The sequence below is a fragment of the Parasteatoda tepidariorum genome, chromosome 2 (genome assembly GCF_043381705.1).
Source record: "Parasteatoda tepidariorum isolate YZ-2023 chromosome 2, CAS_Ptep_4.0, whole genome shotgun sequence".
NCBI classification, from domain to species: Eukaryota; Metazoa; Arthropoda; class Arachnida; order Araneae; family Theridiidae; genus Parasteatoda; species Parasteatoda tepidariorum.
This window is the reverse complement of record NC_092205.1, coordinates 49,490,521-49,505,355: the sequence shown is the minus strand read 5'-3', so window position 1 is coordinate 49,505,355 and position 14,835 is coordinate 49,490,521. Positions and strand designations below refer to the sequence as shown.

The 14,835-nt window shown below is 26.9% G+C and overlaps 1 protein-coding gene across 1 annotated transcript in view; it reads right to left on the bottom strand.

Moving 5' to 3' along the window:
- The window catches only part of LOC107450954 (prolactin-releasing peptide receptor-like), a 99,990-nt gene extending 86,747 nt beyond the window's left edge, over positions 1 to 13,243 (bottom strand). Inside the window, exon 1 of the mRNA XM_016066898.3 lies at positions 13,057 to 13,243. The gene's annotated coding sequence lies outside the window, so the exon portion shown is untranslated. The remainder of the gene's footprint in view (positions 1 to 13,056) is intronic.
- Between the last annotated feature and the right edge of the window lie 1,592 nt (positions 13,244 to 14,835).

The following is a 14,835-nucleotide window of genomic DNA, read 5'->3' as shown; positions in this document are numbered from 1 at the left end:
CGTGAATAAACAAAATAACGTTTTATACAATATGAAATAAGAATACACATTTTATTTGAGATACGTAAATGGATCAAATATAAATTATACTTATTTAATAACAGGAGACGATTTTTATTCTAACTTTTTCGGCACCAACAACATCTACAGTCCAAATAATTGCTTGGCAGTGTTTAGTTCTTTGTAAGTTTTTTTTGTAGTAACTTGTTTCATAAGGGAATGTGACATTCCTAATGCAGTAAAATGCATTCTTAATGCATTTCAAATGACGCAGAATAATTACATTTTTAAGAGAAAATTTCAAACGCTTTGAAATTTTGCTCAGATTACAGGCATAGTTTGGTAATGATAACCTGTCCAGGGCTCAAATATTCAAATTACACAAGCTGCTTAAACAAAGCCATAGAAAAGCTCAAAATTTGTCGCAATTTCTTCGACCATGAACGATTCTTATGACAGAGAAAATTGACCAAGTTTGTGATCTCATTCCTCGTGACTGACGAAGAAAAGTTCGTGTAATTCGTGTTAATTATGAAAGTATGGAGAGGAGTTACGAAAGTATGCAGAGCATTATTCATAACAATTTGATATATTGAAAAATATCAGCTTGTTGGATGTCTGGAACACAAATCAAAAGAATTCAAGAAAAGACATATGTCGAAAGCCATATAAAGCCTTAGTAACACAACAAAAGTTGCAACAATTACACAGGAAAACAGTTGAACAATATACATAGAGCCTGTTCTTTGGAACTCAGGATAGCCATTTGTTTGGACCCTTTAAAGAAACATTGGGGGGGATTTTCATACAATGAAGAGGTAAAAAAATTTGCGCGCAATTGCTTCAAAACACGGTGGCCCTCTTCTTTCTATGCCTTCGAAGCTAAAAATACTCAAAACGTTGGGAAAGGGGTGTAGAATATCACGGGAATTATGTAAAAAAATAACATCTTTATATTTTTTTAAAGTAAAATTTTAGCAATTATTTAATTTCATCATTTACTTAAGAAGTCTCATTTATTTATTCAACCTCGATCAAAGAATTTAATACGTAGCTAGTATCGTTTCTAATATCGCTAGTATCGAAAGCGGATGTACAGAGTAATATGAAATTGAATGCACTATTGAAAAGCTAGATTTAAAATTATTAGACATAAAAAAATCTGAAGAATTGTATTAAGTATGTTTTTTTAAACAAGTAAATCCTTATCGTTGCTACCCATGTCAATTTTAATGCAAATCATGTGTTCAGTTACAAATTTTAAATTAAAATAATCTTAGGAAATTACATTTTTATTTTTAGTTTAGAGATAATTTGAAACATATCCGTTCCTCAGTTATAATAATAATCCTATCTTTTGAAATACCTATTTTTAGATATAAATATCTGAAGGTGTGAGCAGTGCAGTTTATTATTTAGCAACAGGAAATTTATTTAAAGCAATTTTAGATTATTTTGACGAGTCTAAGTAGTTACCTGATAAATATTTTTGCAAATGCTGTTTTGCAAATTATTATGATTGCTGTTTTGCAAATTATTATGAAACGAAAATGTGCACTGTAAAAAAGTGTCGGTTGAAATTATGATATAAAGTGTCTGCAACTTGAATGCATCATCCGTAAAGACCTCTTTACCGTGAAATCAGTTTTACATTTTTACCGTAAAAAATTATACCATAATTTTTACGGTAATATTTATTTAGTTAGAGGTATTCAGGGATTTTACTGTAATTACTATCTCAAAAATTACGATATATTGAATCTTTCTTAAAATTTTGCTCCATTCTTTTCCAATAAAAAGGACCGGCACTCTGACTACCAATACATTTTACTATAATTTGATCCGGATTTTTTACAACGTATAAAATCAGATAATTTTAAAATGTTATCTAAAAAAATATTTTAACTCTTATTTTAATTTAAATTAAGTGTATTTCAGAATAGCAGATTAGATAAACAAACTAATTAAATTGAATAGAAATATTTTATTTTAAATTTAATTTTAAAACTCCAACATTCGAAATAAATTTATTCTCTAATTTCCGTAAATTACCAACATTCTGCTTTGCCACTCATTAAGAAAAACATAATTTTTAAAATGTGAGAAAAAACAATTAGTATCTTAAATAGCTTGTAAAATATGAAGAGAAAGCCATTTTATCTCAAAATATAAAATGCTTTCAAGAGATCATCCAACCATAATATTTTTGAAAATTCTTTTAAGATGTCATTTCATTTGACGTATACAACAGATATTTTCCTAAAGTGTCATTTTTGTGGTTCGCTTTATTCATTTTTATTTTACTTCCCCAAATTTGTGTTGGTTTATATGACGTATAAAATGGATATTTCTAGCTTTATTATGTCACGGCAGAAGTTATCTCGCATCTTAAAATATTAGAGGCAACATGTGTCAAATTTTCAGTTTTGTTTTATTTGAGATGAAACTGTATTTGTTTCTAAAGGGAGCCATTAACTTTTCATTCACTATTAGAACATTGTTTTATTTAAAGCGTTACACAGTAAAGTTTAAATTTGTTTCTTAGAGAAATGCCTATTTTTTTCAAATAACGTTATATAAACTAAGACTTATTTCATTATAATTCTTTTTACTTGAAAAATTAGTATTTTCTATTAAATTTAGCATAAAGTATAATTGTATAATCATTTTAATCCTGATACAATGAACATATGAACAATGAACATATGAACAATGAACACATGTATTAATTTGATTTATTAAAAATATACTAGTGATTTTCAGTTTATTTTATATTTTTATTTGTAAATATTTGAATCCATGTATCTTAAATTTGTCATTTTAAATGTAATTTTTAATTTTAACGCTTCAAAATGATGCCACTTTAAATATAAAAAAACAATTAAGAAAATGCACGAGAAATGTAGTCATCTTGTGCATATCCACAAAAAAGTGATTTGCATTATCTTTATGTTTTTCAAAATAACAAGTGGGTGATTAAAAACGGCATTTCTTGAAAGCTAAAATTTTTTAAATTTCAATGATATATGTTATTAGTCATGAATAAGTAGTACAGTTTTTACCAAATAATCCCTAGAAATGTTAATGTGAATTTAATTGTGCATTTTTCGTTACGGAAGCAGAATGATAAGTACTTATTGGAATTCCAGACGTACGATATTAAATAAATTTCAATTTCTATGTCTAGTCTGCTTATTTAAAGTCTTGCTGATTGCAGAAATTTGTTGTTTCTTTAGGAGTGACAAAATTGAGAAAAAATCTCTCTTATTTGTGGTTAAATAGTTTTTATCATATTAATCTATAATTTATTATTAATTGAATATATATTTTTTTCAGAGTCAAATAGTAGAAAAATAGTATTTTTGTATAGAAATCAGTATTTTAGTCTATGTTGGCTACTGTGATTCAAATATAACAAGTATAGTTTTTACTTATTTTTTTATTTACATTTGCTTGGATTTGCGTTTGTTTGAAAAAGTCTGTTGTAGATAGAAAAAAAATATTTGTATAAAGATCAAATTAACAATATATATGAAAGGCTTATATGAATAATGGAATAACTTCATCTTTATTCATTTTTAAATTTTTAATCTTGGACTCGAATCATAATCTTCTCGGATTCCTATTTTGGCTGCATCTTCTCGGATTCCTATTTTGTACCCTCTGTTTGAACGAAGTTGTTAGTGTCGTTAATAGAAACAACTTTTTTTGAAAAAAAAAACTGTGTAAAAATGCACTATTTAAAAAACAAGAATTACTTATCTAAACACAAAAATATATTAATTTCTCATTTCTTTTCAACAACAAAAATCCATTTAAACGCATCAGTATGCATTCGGTGCACTTTTATAGTTAGGCAATCGCAAGAAAAAAGATTTTGGAGTTTTGAAACACGTATAAAAAGGTAATTTGTTTATTTTATTGTTAAAAAGACACCAATTATTATCAGTTTAGATTATGCAATATCATATCTTTGAACAGCTGAGTGGGTGAAATGTATAAGTTAAATTTTGGAAAACATTTAAATTTATCTTACTTAACTCTTATTTTAGTCTTATTTAACAATACAGCATTATTTATTTTGCTAAGATCATTAATACCTAAGATAACAGTAAATGAAAGACCTAAATGTTAAGGTCTGAGTTTTTTGTGGGGCGTAAGAACGACGAAATGTATTTGGCATTGCTCTTTAGAAAACCAGCGTATTGTCAGCATTATAATTGCCAATAATGTAAAGAGGCTAAATTGCTCAAATGAGTGATAGAGATTTATAAATATCACCAGTTAAGTATGTATTAAATACTAATCCAACCAGTAATTCTCTACGGCAGAGAAAACTGGACATAGAATAAACATATCCAAGGCAGGCTACTAATTTTTGAAAGAAAAATATTGTGCAAAATTTTCGGTGATAGCAGCTGACGATTTCGTTTCAGTCATGAAATCCTTTATTCATATAAGTAACCAGGTACAATAAAAATAATATTTAAACAGAATAAGTTATTTTGGTCCCTTATTTCTATCACAGGATTACAACCCACGGAAGCTTTTAGCCATCAACAAGCCAGATGACATTAGAAAATGAGGAAGACCTCCACTCCAGAAGATGGCTTAATGACTTCAAAAAGTTATGAAAACATTGAAAATGACTAATTGCAAAAAACAAGCATGTGGCAGATTCAGATGAAAAAAACCGACCTTCCTGGCTGCTATGGGCTGTAGTGGTAAGAGGAAGAAAAAAAAGCTAATGAACAAGAGATAATGACTAGAATAAGATTCATTTCTTTCTGTCAATATACACATTTCGGGCCGCGATGGTTCAGGGGATAGAGCTTTCGCCTTCCAATGATGTGAACTGGGTTCAAATCCCACCGATGGCTGGTCGATACGAATTCCGCATCCGGCTTACACAGTCCACAGCTCTGACGTAAAATATCCTCAGTGGTAGACGGATAACAGGTTCGAAACCCTTTGCCATAAGGCTAACTGTGGAAGGTTTTCATGGTTTTCCTATCCAGTAACGCAAGTGCGTTTTAGTTTCATCATAATGTCCACCACTACGGGAAGTTCTCCCAATACATGATCCAGGAGTTCCTTTGTCTTCTGGATTGGGTTCAAAGTTACAAGGCTACGGCAAAGTTACAAGGCTTCATGAAGCATATTATTTACAGATTCATATTATTTAATGAGATGCAATAATGCGTATAATTCACAAAACAGCATTACGAAAGTTGGGAATCTCATATGAACAACGTAGTGTTATGCCTCGATCAAAACTTTTAAACACACTTCCTCTTAATGATGATTACATCAAATAAATGTTGATTGGTTTGATGCCTTGGTAAACCAAGTGTAAAAAAACATTGATCACGAAAATACTTCACTTTCTTGTCAATAAATATGCAGTCTTCTCCAATTCTTGCATAAGATAGTTCACACGAAACTATTAAGATAGCTAAATTGAAGAAAAAAAAAGAAACTAAGATACGAATAGAAGAATTTAAAGGCAAAATCATTGATAAATTTTTGATTATTTCAAAAATTCAAAATTCAAACTAAATTTCAAATTATTCAATTTTTTCAGCTTACTTAATCGTTTGAAATAAAAATGGTATTTTTAAACCAGAATGCAAACTTAATAGAAAAGTACCTAAAATATCTAGAGGTAATAGTCTATCTAGAGGATTTAATCTAGAGGTAATATCTAGAGGATTTAATCTAGAGGTAATATCTAGAGGATTCTTTTGGAGTAGTTTTAAATATATGAGTTATATGAAGCTATTCTTTTTTCCATCCAAGTTTTTCCGTTTTTTGTAAGTAAAATATTTATGATCTTAAAAGGATCTTATTTTTCTATAATGCATACATATGCATTTTTGTAATAAAATTCATAAATTATTTCTATATATATTAAATCGTAATCTCTATTTTTATCTTTTGAATCGTTGAAGGAAAATTTTAGAGTAAAAAAAATCATTTGTTTATAAGCTCCCCCGACACATAATAAACCATTCACTAGCCTCGAAGAATAATAAGAATACATTGATATATACATGATATTTATGAAATATTTTGAAATTTTTAATTTAAAGGATTCAACTTTTAAACTTTCATTTTTAACTATTATTTTTTACTATTTACTTTGTAGGGGACCAATAAACTAGTTATGGTATTAAGTTAACTACAATTAATTACATTTTGATGAAGTTTATATAATTTTTTAAATCATTTTCATTTGCATTTAAATATAAGTTATAAAATTCATTCAAAGCCCTTGTTTTAACAATATAAAAATTTTGCTAATTACAAATGTAAGTCATAAAATTGCAAAATTAGATTTAAAATTTAAAATAAAAGTACACTATATTTCAAAAATTACATTTTAAAAAAGTATTAAAAAAGTATTAAAAGTAATCAAGTATTTCTTTTATATTTAAATACCATTATTTTGATAAAGCACTTTCGCTTCACTGATCAAAACAAGATTTTAAACAAATTATTAATTAACTACTTTCTCTTAGATATTAAAACTTGTTTTTTTAAGAATAGGAAAATACATTTACCACCAAGACTTGATTAACAGAGCGTGACCTATGATTAAAAAAACACCGAAAATAACCTGAAATAGTGTGATAAAAAGTAATAAAAAAGTCTAATATTGTATTACATTGAATAACTCAATGCAACACTTTTCGTCAAAAATGAAGCTACACTTAAAAGAGTTTTATGAAAGAGTAATAAATTGAATTTTATGTACCTCTGACAAAAATTATCATCTTTTAAAAAGCTTCTTTCTTTTTATTTCTTTTAAAATGATTCTTTTACTCGCTTCGAGAATTCAAGACAAAACAAAATGGATTGTATGCAGCAAAATTGTTCGAAACTTAATTACTTGCATCTTTGAAAGCATTTCCTTTTTTGCAGAATTCTTTCCCACTTTTAGATAATTTTAAGATCTTTAGATGCAAAGGAATATTTTGTACCCTTTAAGAAAATTTTTACGTTTTAACAATAAGAAGTTATTGCATTGCATTTGAGATAATAGATAAATTTTTAGTTTGACTGTGATTGTAATTAACTCCTTTTAATTTCCTCTATTTATGATAGATAATCTTCGTAACTCAAATTTAAATAATTCAAACACTTACTTAATTAGGTTGAAAACATGAAAATGAGCTCAGAATGGCCAAATTCAATAACGTTTAACTAATTAATATTAATCGGTTAACCAGTATCAATTTTTAAAAAAGTATTTTACTTGATTAACTTAAACTAATAAGTTATAACCTTTAAAAATAAATTAAAAATCCTTAAAAACCTTATCGCGAAAACAAAAATAACTCTTACGACTCCCAATATTAATTAAACTCTAAAATTTTATAAGAAAACATCAATATTGCTTCTCTGAAATAAAAATTTCATATCTGAACCACAATATGAATACTTCGAAACACAATAATTCGAAACGGTGTTGAACTCTTATGTAATACAATTGCGTCTGTTCTGAACACATATTGAACAAAATTGACACATTTTTAAATGTAATAGTACTAGTAGTACGTTATATACTTCGCACTAGATCTGCACAATGAGCAGCTTTAGTGCGACAGCATGAAGTTGGCGACAGTATGGGAAACATCCTTGAGGATGATCCGAAAATATAAAAAAACAATTTTCATCCGCTGCAAATGACATGGCTCCCACCCCCCCCATTTCGGTAGCCCAACGACCAGCTTCAGAAGTCGAGTACTTTACGATAGAAGAGTTCAAGAAAGACCGAAATCGTGGATCTTCGTTCATTTTACGGGCTCATCAATGTGGCCCACCCACACTCTGAGCGCAACTAGAGATGCTCGACTTCGTTGATCAACTGGGAGTAGTGTCTATACGATTAGTCTACAACGAAATTAAATTATATAATAATATAGCTCAGCTTCACATATTATTAAAGTTTCACAAAATTTTTACCAGAAGATATAATAACTCAATACAAATAGTCTAAATGTGTAATATATATATATATANCCTTCCATATAAAAAGTTACAAGGAATAACAAGATACAATTTAAGAAAACTTTTTATAAAAACTTCGTTCTGGACAATGCTGTCCCCTATTAAAAACGCTTTATTTTTTACGAATGCAACATATATTCATTTATATCTGCCCAAAACTTTAAAAAATGTCTTTAATCATTGAAATAACATCATCTATAGACAGAAGCATTCATATTGCGCAAAAACATATCCGCTTTTCTTTTAGAAGAACAATAATAGTAATTAACAAAGTAAGGAGTTCAAATAACAAAATGTGTAGTATTACAAAATGGCGTTCTTTGTTAAATATCTCCCCAATTAAAAGAATCATTGTAGCATATTTCTGAAAATTTTTATGCTAAATATGCTCGAAAATTCTTTCGAACTCTTTCTCCGAAGTTCTAAAAAAGTCAACTTGTCCCCATTTATTGATTTACATTACATTATTATAAATAACATAAACGACATAATGTTTTAAAACATCTAAATCATGCCACTAGCTCCAAAAAATTTACGATACAAATAGATAAATTAACATTTTATCGACAGCATAAAAACGCGTTTTTGACGTTTTTATTAAATTAAGTTTAATGTTTATTTGTCTTACTTTTTTGATCAAAAGCACGAGAATCATTAACAGAATATACAAGAATTTCTGAATTAAAATAAAGTTAATACCAATATAATTTTTATTGAATAAATGCACTTCTTTTTGTTTACCAAACAATTCTTCTCATTGTTTCTATAAAACATAGTTGACACTAGAATTTCAGGCTATCACTCTTGCAGGTTATTTGGACAATTTTCCCGTTTAAAACCTCCGACAATTTAAGATCATTTATTTTAAATATTAATTGTTGTAAATCTTGGGTTTACAGTTTCTCTTTATGTTTACTTTACAAGCATGAAAGTTTCTAAAACATATGTGTTAAAGATTAATTAGTAATATAACTTAGTTGCTCTTCCTATCCCATAATATATAGGGTAGCTTAAGCAAGCAGTAAAAATAAAATATTTGGCTTATGTCAATTCGTGTAAGATTAATAAAGAGGATTAAATTCCTGTACACTTACAGCTCAATACATTATTTACTAAAACCAAAAAAAAAGTAAAAAATATATAGATTTATTTTTACATTTTTTATTTCTTGAATTTTAAGTATTAAAATAAAATTTAAGCACCCAATGACACTTTTTCTCCTTCTGATTTATAAAATTAAAGTATTTTAAGCTAAGACTAACATTTTCTCGAACATAAAAAGTAAAAAAATAAGAATCAGTCTTTTTTAGATACAGAAGAAAGCATGCTTAATGTTATGTATTTTATTGAAAAGAATGTTATGGACTCAGAAAAAGAATACTATTATTTGTCACAATAAATATGAAGTTTCTAAGAATAAGTCATTTACTAGGTCAAGTAAAAATAGAAATAGTTTAAAATTTAAACATAATGCAATCAGTTTCTTAAAGGATATTTAAAACTTCCAAATATGTGTAAATCAAGTTTCGTTACAATGAAACCAATAACAGATTTTGAACAATTTCGTGAAACTGAAAATAATTCACTCTTTTAAATATATTTTACACATACCTTTGGGTTTGAAGTCTAGGTTTGGTTCTAGATGTAATCATCGCACTAGACTTGACAGAAAATATTTGTTAAAATATTTAGTTGTTAGTTTTATATAATAGTTGTTAGTTACTCAGTTTATAATAGTTGTTAGTTTTGTGGGGAAAAATTGATGGCTTCTGTTACCCTGTACAAGTAACAGCTATGATTTTAAAACTATAGAAGAAATTAAAATGGAAAACTTTCAGAGAATGGAACCAACTTTGTTTATTAAAAATACAACTTAAAATTACAAAATTGTAGATTAAATTTATAAAATTTTAAATTTTTTATTAAATTATCTACAAAATAACTAAAAATTTATAAACTTTTTTTTTCTTCAAAAAACACGTCTAATACTAATATGGAATCCAAACTATACTAAAATAAAATAAAAATCAGGGCAATGTTAGAATATTAAAATCAAAGTAAAATTTAACATTCTAACTCATAATGTTGCTGATAAAATTACCGTTTAAAACTTTTCAGCATTATTGCTTTACGCTACCATGATTTAATACTTAACCGTTGATGATGGTGTACAAATATAACCAATTTAACTTTTTCTCCTATTCTGATTACAAATTTGACTTGAAAGGCCCAAACAGTATTAATATTAGTACCAAAAGAAATTTAGCAAATTGTCACTCATCAGTTACTGGAAAATGTTTGATACATGTTTTAAAGTTTGAAAAGAATTTTCAACTTCTGAACAATAATATAGCTAATGAATATTTTACATAGCAATTTCGGACCCATATAGAATGTATTATTCCGTATTCAGCAAGTATTATTGGCCGCAAATTGTTCATTTGTATTAAGGTGGCTTAGGTATACCATCGAGATTATGTTCAATTCTTTATAAGTCAAACGTTGAGTTACATATTTAATATAGTTCAACGTTGAGTTACGTATTTAATATAGTTCATCTTCAAAACTTAAAGCAAAACTTAACAAATCCAATATGAATCCTTCGAATCTATGCATTTTTGAACTGTGGCGTCAGTTTCGCCCGATAACTAGTCATCGAAAAGTTTTAAAACTTATAAACTATAATTATAAAAAAATTTTGGTATTGTGATAGTTATTAAAAAAATATTATCATTTTAAATAATTGAAAGAAAATTAAAAATACTTATGGTATCCCTATTTTAAGATTATACTGACAAATGATTTTTTTAACGTTTTTAAGGCGGAATTTTGTTGATAAAGATTCTCAAAAAAATTATTTCTATAACATAAGGATATTGACCAAAATTAACTTATTGAATTTTTTTAATATCCTTCCATATAAAAAGTTACAAGGAATAACAAGATACAATTTAAGAAAACTTTTTATAAAAACTTCGTTCTGGACAATGCTGTCCCCTATTAAAAACGCTTTATTTTTTACGAATGCAACATAATCCCACTTCTAAATAAATTTCAAATTGGCATTTAAAATATGACTGGCAATTAATAACTAAAATAAAATTATGAATATTTGTAAATTTCGCATTTTATCGAAATCGTTAGTCGAATTTCAAATCTAGGCAGTACAATGTGCATTACCTCATATTCTTTGGCAATCAATGAACTTTAACAATTATATTAATTAATATTATTGAATTAAACTACATTCCTATATTTAAAATTAAAATTTAACTTCTTAATCGATTTCGACCCCAATTAGCGTGAAGTCGGTAGCTAAAAATACAATATAATTATTTCAAAATTTCGTATTTTATTAACATTGAATCTAGGCAATACACTGCTGATTACCTTAAAATCAATGAACTTTAACTATCAAATGCTAACTATTACTCAACTAAACTATATCTAAAATTAAAAATTTATTTTTATCACGTAAAACTAACTAATAAAGTAAGATTTTAGCGTAATCAATATCAAGAAAATATCTTATTATACTACTCTTATTTGTACAACTCGATTTTTATTAAAATACAACTATAATAACATTATTCCCTAATAACATTATTCACTAACATTAATCATGTTTTTACTGCCTGTCAAAACAGTTAGTTTTTAAATATAATGTAATACAATATAAATGAAATATTATGAATAAGAACCCGGTTATTTATTACATGGGGAAAATCAACCTGTAATATATTTTACTTTATATAGTTTAATTCACTTTGTCACAAGTTTAACCTAACTCATCAATGCCATGTATCAATTACAATGAAATTAGATATCATATAGCCAGTTATTTTGAGAGCGAGAGTATTAAATATCATCTCTATATATTTGAGTTGATAGAAACGTGAAAGATTAGACTGGAAATGAATTTTTCTGAATAAAAGTAATATGCATGCGCTGTTTGTACCATTAGGCGTAATATTACAATTTTTTTAGCGTTTTCCTTTTGTTCGGAGAAAGAGTCTTATTTGAATGCAAAATATAAATGCATTCAGGATATTTGTTCTTAGTTTTCTTATTAAAAATTATGTTTAGAAATTCAGAATATGCATTACAGAAATGAAGAAGTAAATAAATCAAACTAAAAATATTGTAGGAAATAAATATTTATATGATATAGATATGAATACCTAAATAATCAGGTAAAATAATAAGATGCACAATCTTGAAAAAATTATTTTGTGTAACTGATTAAAAATATCTCTGTGTTCATACTTGCACAAATTAGTTCAATAAAATTAATTCAAGATTTATACTTTAATGAACTTAAATTTATGTTTAATGTTTATGCATAAATTAAGAATTTATTTTTTTTCCGTTTTTGTCTCTCTCTATTCTTTAAATTAAGAATCAAACTGGAATTGATAAAGCTGAAAACCTAACATATAATAGTAAGATATATATATATATATATATATAGATANTTGACTTAACAGTTATATATATATATTTATGGAAAAAAACTCGCTCTCGGAAAATTTGATAAAAACAGAGAATCATATCACGTGAAATCACGGTAAAATATGTCAAACTATCGCAAGTTAAATAAAACAAGATACTTGTTCGAGGTTTTTTTGTTGTTGCTGTTCCTGATAAATTTTTAATTTGCTCTAGTTATTGAATTTAACTTGCGTGCGACTTAATGGTGTGCAACTTGCCGTTAACTTAAATGTGCAATATTTTAGAATAATTACTCTGCCCCTACAATAATTTAGAATAATTACCTCCCTTTTTCGTAAATGTTTCGAATTTTACAGCAAGTAAGTTCATTTAATTAACCTTATATCCACTATCTTATTAAGTAAAACATAATGACAATAATAAATTTTTATTTTCTGAAATCTTAAACACATTTAAAAATAATTTCTTAAAAAATTATTAAATTTGAAAATTCTTAATTTCAATTATAAATTATTAAAATAAATTAATAGATTTTATCTTATAAATGTTTGAATAAAAATTAGTAACACTAAAAAAGTTTATTTTTCGTACCTTAAATATTTTACAGCATACTAAGCTTTCTTCGACATGCACCTGTTCGCCAATGAAGTGCGCCAACGTGGAGAGAACAGAATTGAGGGGAGATAGTTGGGGGTGGTAATGCCCGATGAAGTCTAGACACCGTTATGCTCTTGAACAGCCTTGTCGCCAGGTGAGATCGAAGAAAACTGAAGAGTAGTTTTAGAGGAGACACGAGCGCCCCCAATCACAAATTTTTAGAAGTTATGGGGTGGGTGGAAGGAATTTATCGTTTGGAAAGTCTCGTTTTGGAAAGAATTTACTTACTGCGCATCTGAATATACATAAATTTTTAAAAACAAAATAGAGCTATGGGATATCGATTTAAATCAATGAATTTGACCGCTAATATATCGAATATATGCCGAAAGAATTAATGATCTTAATGCCAAATGATGGTATAATTAATATCAGTAATTATCCCATGCTTTAAATTAAACCCGTTAATAAAACTGAAAGTATTTTCGTCTTTGTTTATGAATAATGCAAGTCGTTGTGGGTTGGTGCATTTAGGAACACTTTGATTTCCTTACAACGCAAAAATAGTTGCTACAAAATATACTGAAGCAAAAATCCTTAACATGCTTTTAAAACTAAACTAAAACTAAATTTCTAAAATGGCAGAATTTATTCCTCAGTAGCAGAAACAAATAAAATAAGTTTCTCTTTCTAAAATCATTAAATAATACTCAAGAAAATTATAAATCGTTTCTTACGTTATTTTGAAATAACTCAAATTAAGATGGTTCATTTCAATTCTAGGATTACGAGGGTTAACTGAGTTAATAGTTGAAATTCTAGTTTAAGTGATGGAGTAAATTTATTTTACAGGCTTCTAAAGTTCGAATAATCACTTTTAACTTGGTTGCTTTACATGGTCATTTTTTATTTACGTCTTCAACGAAAAGCTGATAGAAACTTTTAAAGGTTTAAGGAAAGTACCACACTGTAAAAAATTCCAGAAATGAACATTTCAACGTACAAGTGCGAAATACTATCAAAGTGTATTTTATAAAAAAAATTTTTATGGAAACCATTGAATAATTGTTTCATGATTTATTCGTGCGTTTTATTAAAATAATGTAGACTATATTACATGAATTGTTGCTCATGTAAATAATTGCTCTGAATAACAATTTAGGAGTAGTTATTTATCAGTTTTATTTTTTCACTGTTGCGAAATCTTGCAAAATTTGCAATTTTACCTTTATATAAAATTTTGACGATTTTACTTAAGTTGAGATTTTTTGTAACGATTATGTTTGTATTAATATTTCATAATAATCATTTTGTATTTATATACATTTGAAAAGTGCTCAATTATCGTCTTTTCTAGGATATTTTCCAAGTATTTTTCTTACTGTATCGTCAACTTTTAAAGTTTTATTTCTAAAGGGAAGGCCAAACTTTAGAAGCTAAACCGCTTCAACTACTGTTTTGTATTCCACAAAAGATAGGTATAATAAATGAAGCAAAATGTAGAATAATGTCAATAGTTTTTCAAACACAAATTTTTTTTCTGAGAAATACTAATGACTAAAAGTATGAGAAAATGTTTTTAGGAAAGTTTGTTTTCTTAAGCGAGTTCTAACGAAAAGTTAATTATTATTTCATGCATTATTTTATTTATTATTATGTTATTATTTTATTTATTATTATGTTATTATTTTATTTGTATTATTATTTTATTTATATTTACATTACTACAAAGCGTTACTTGAGGGAAAACACTACATTATACATTAAGTGATC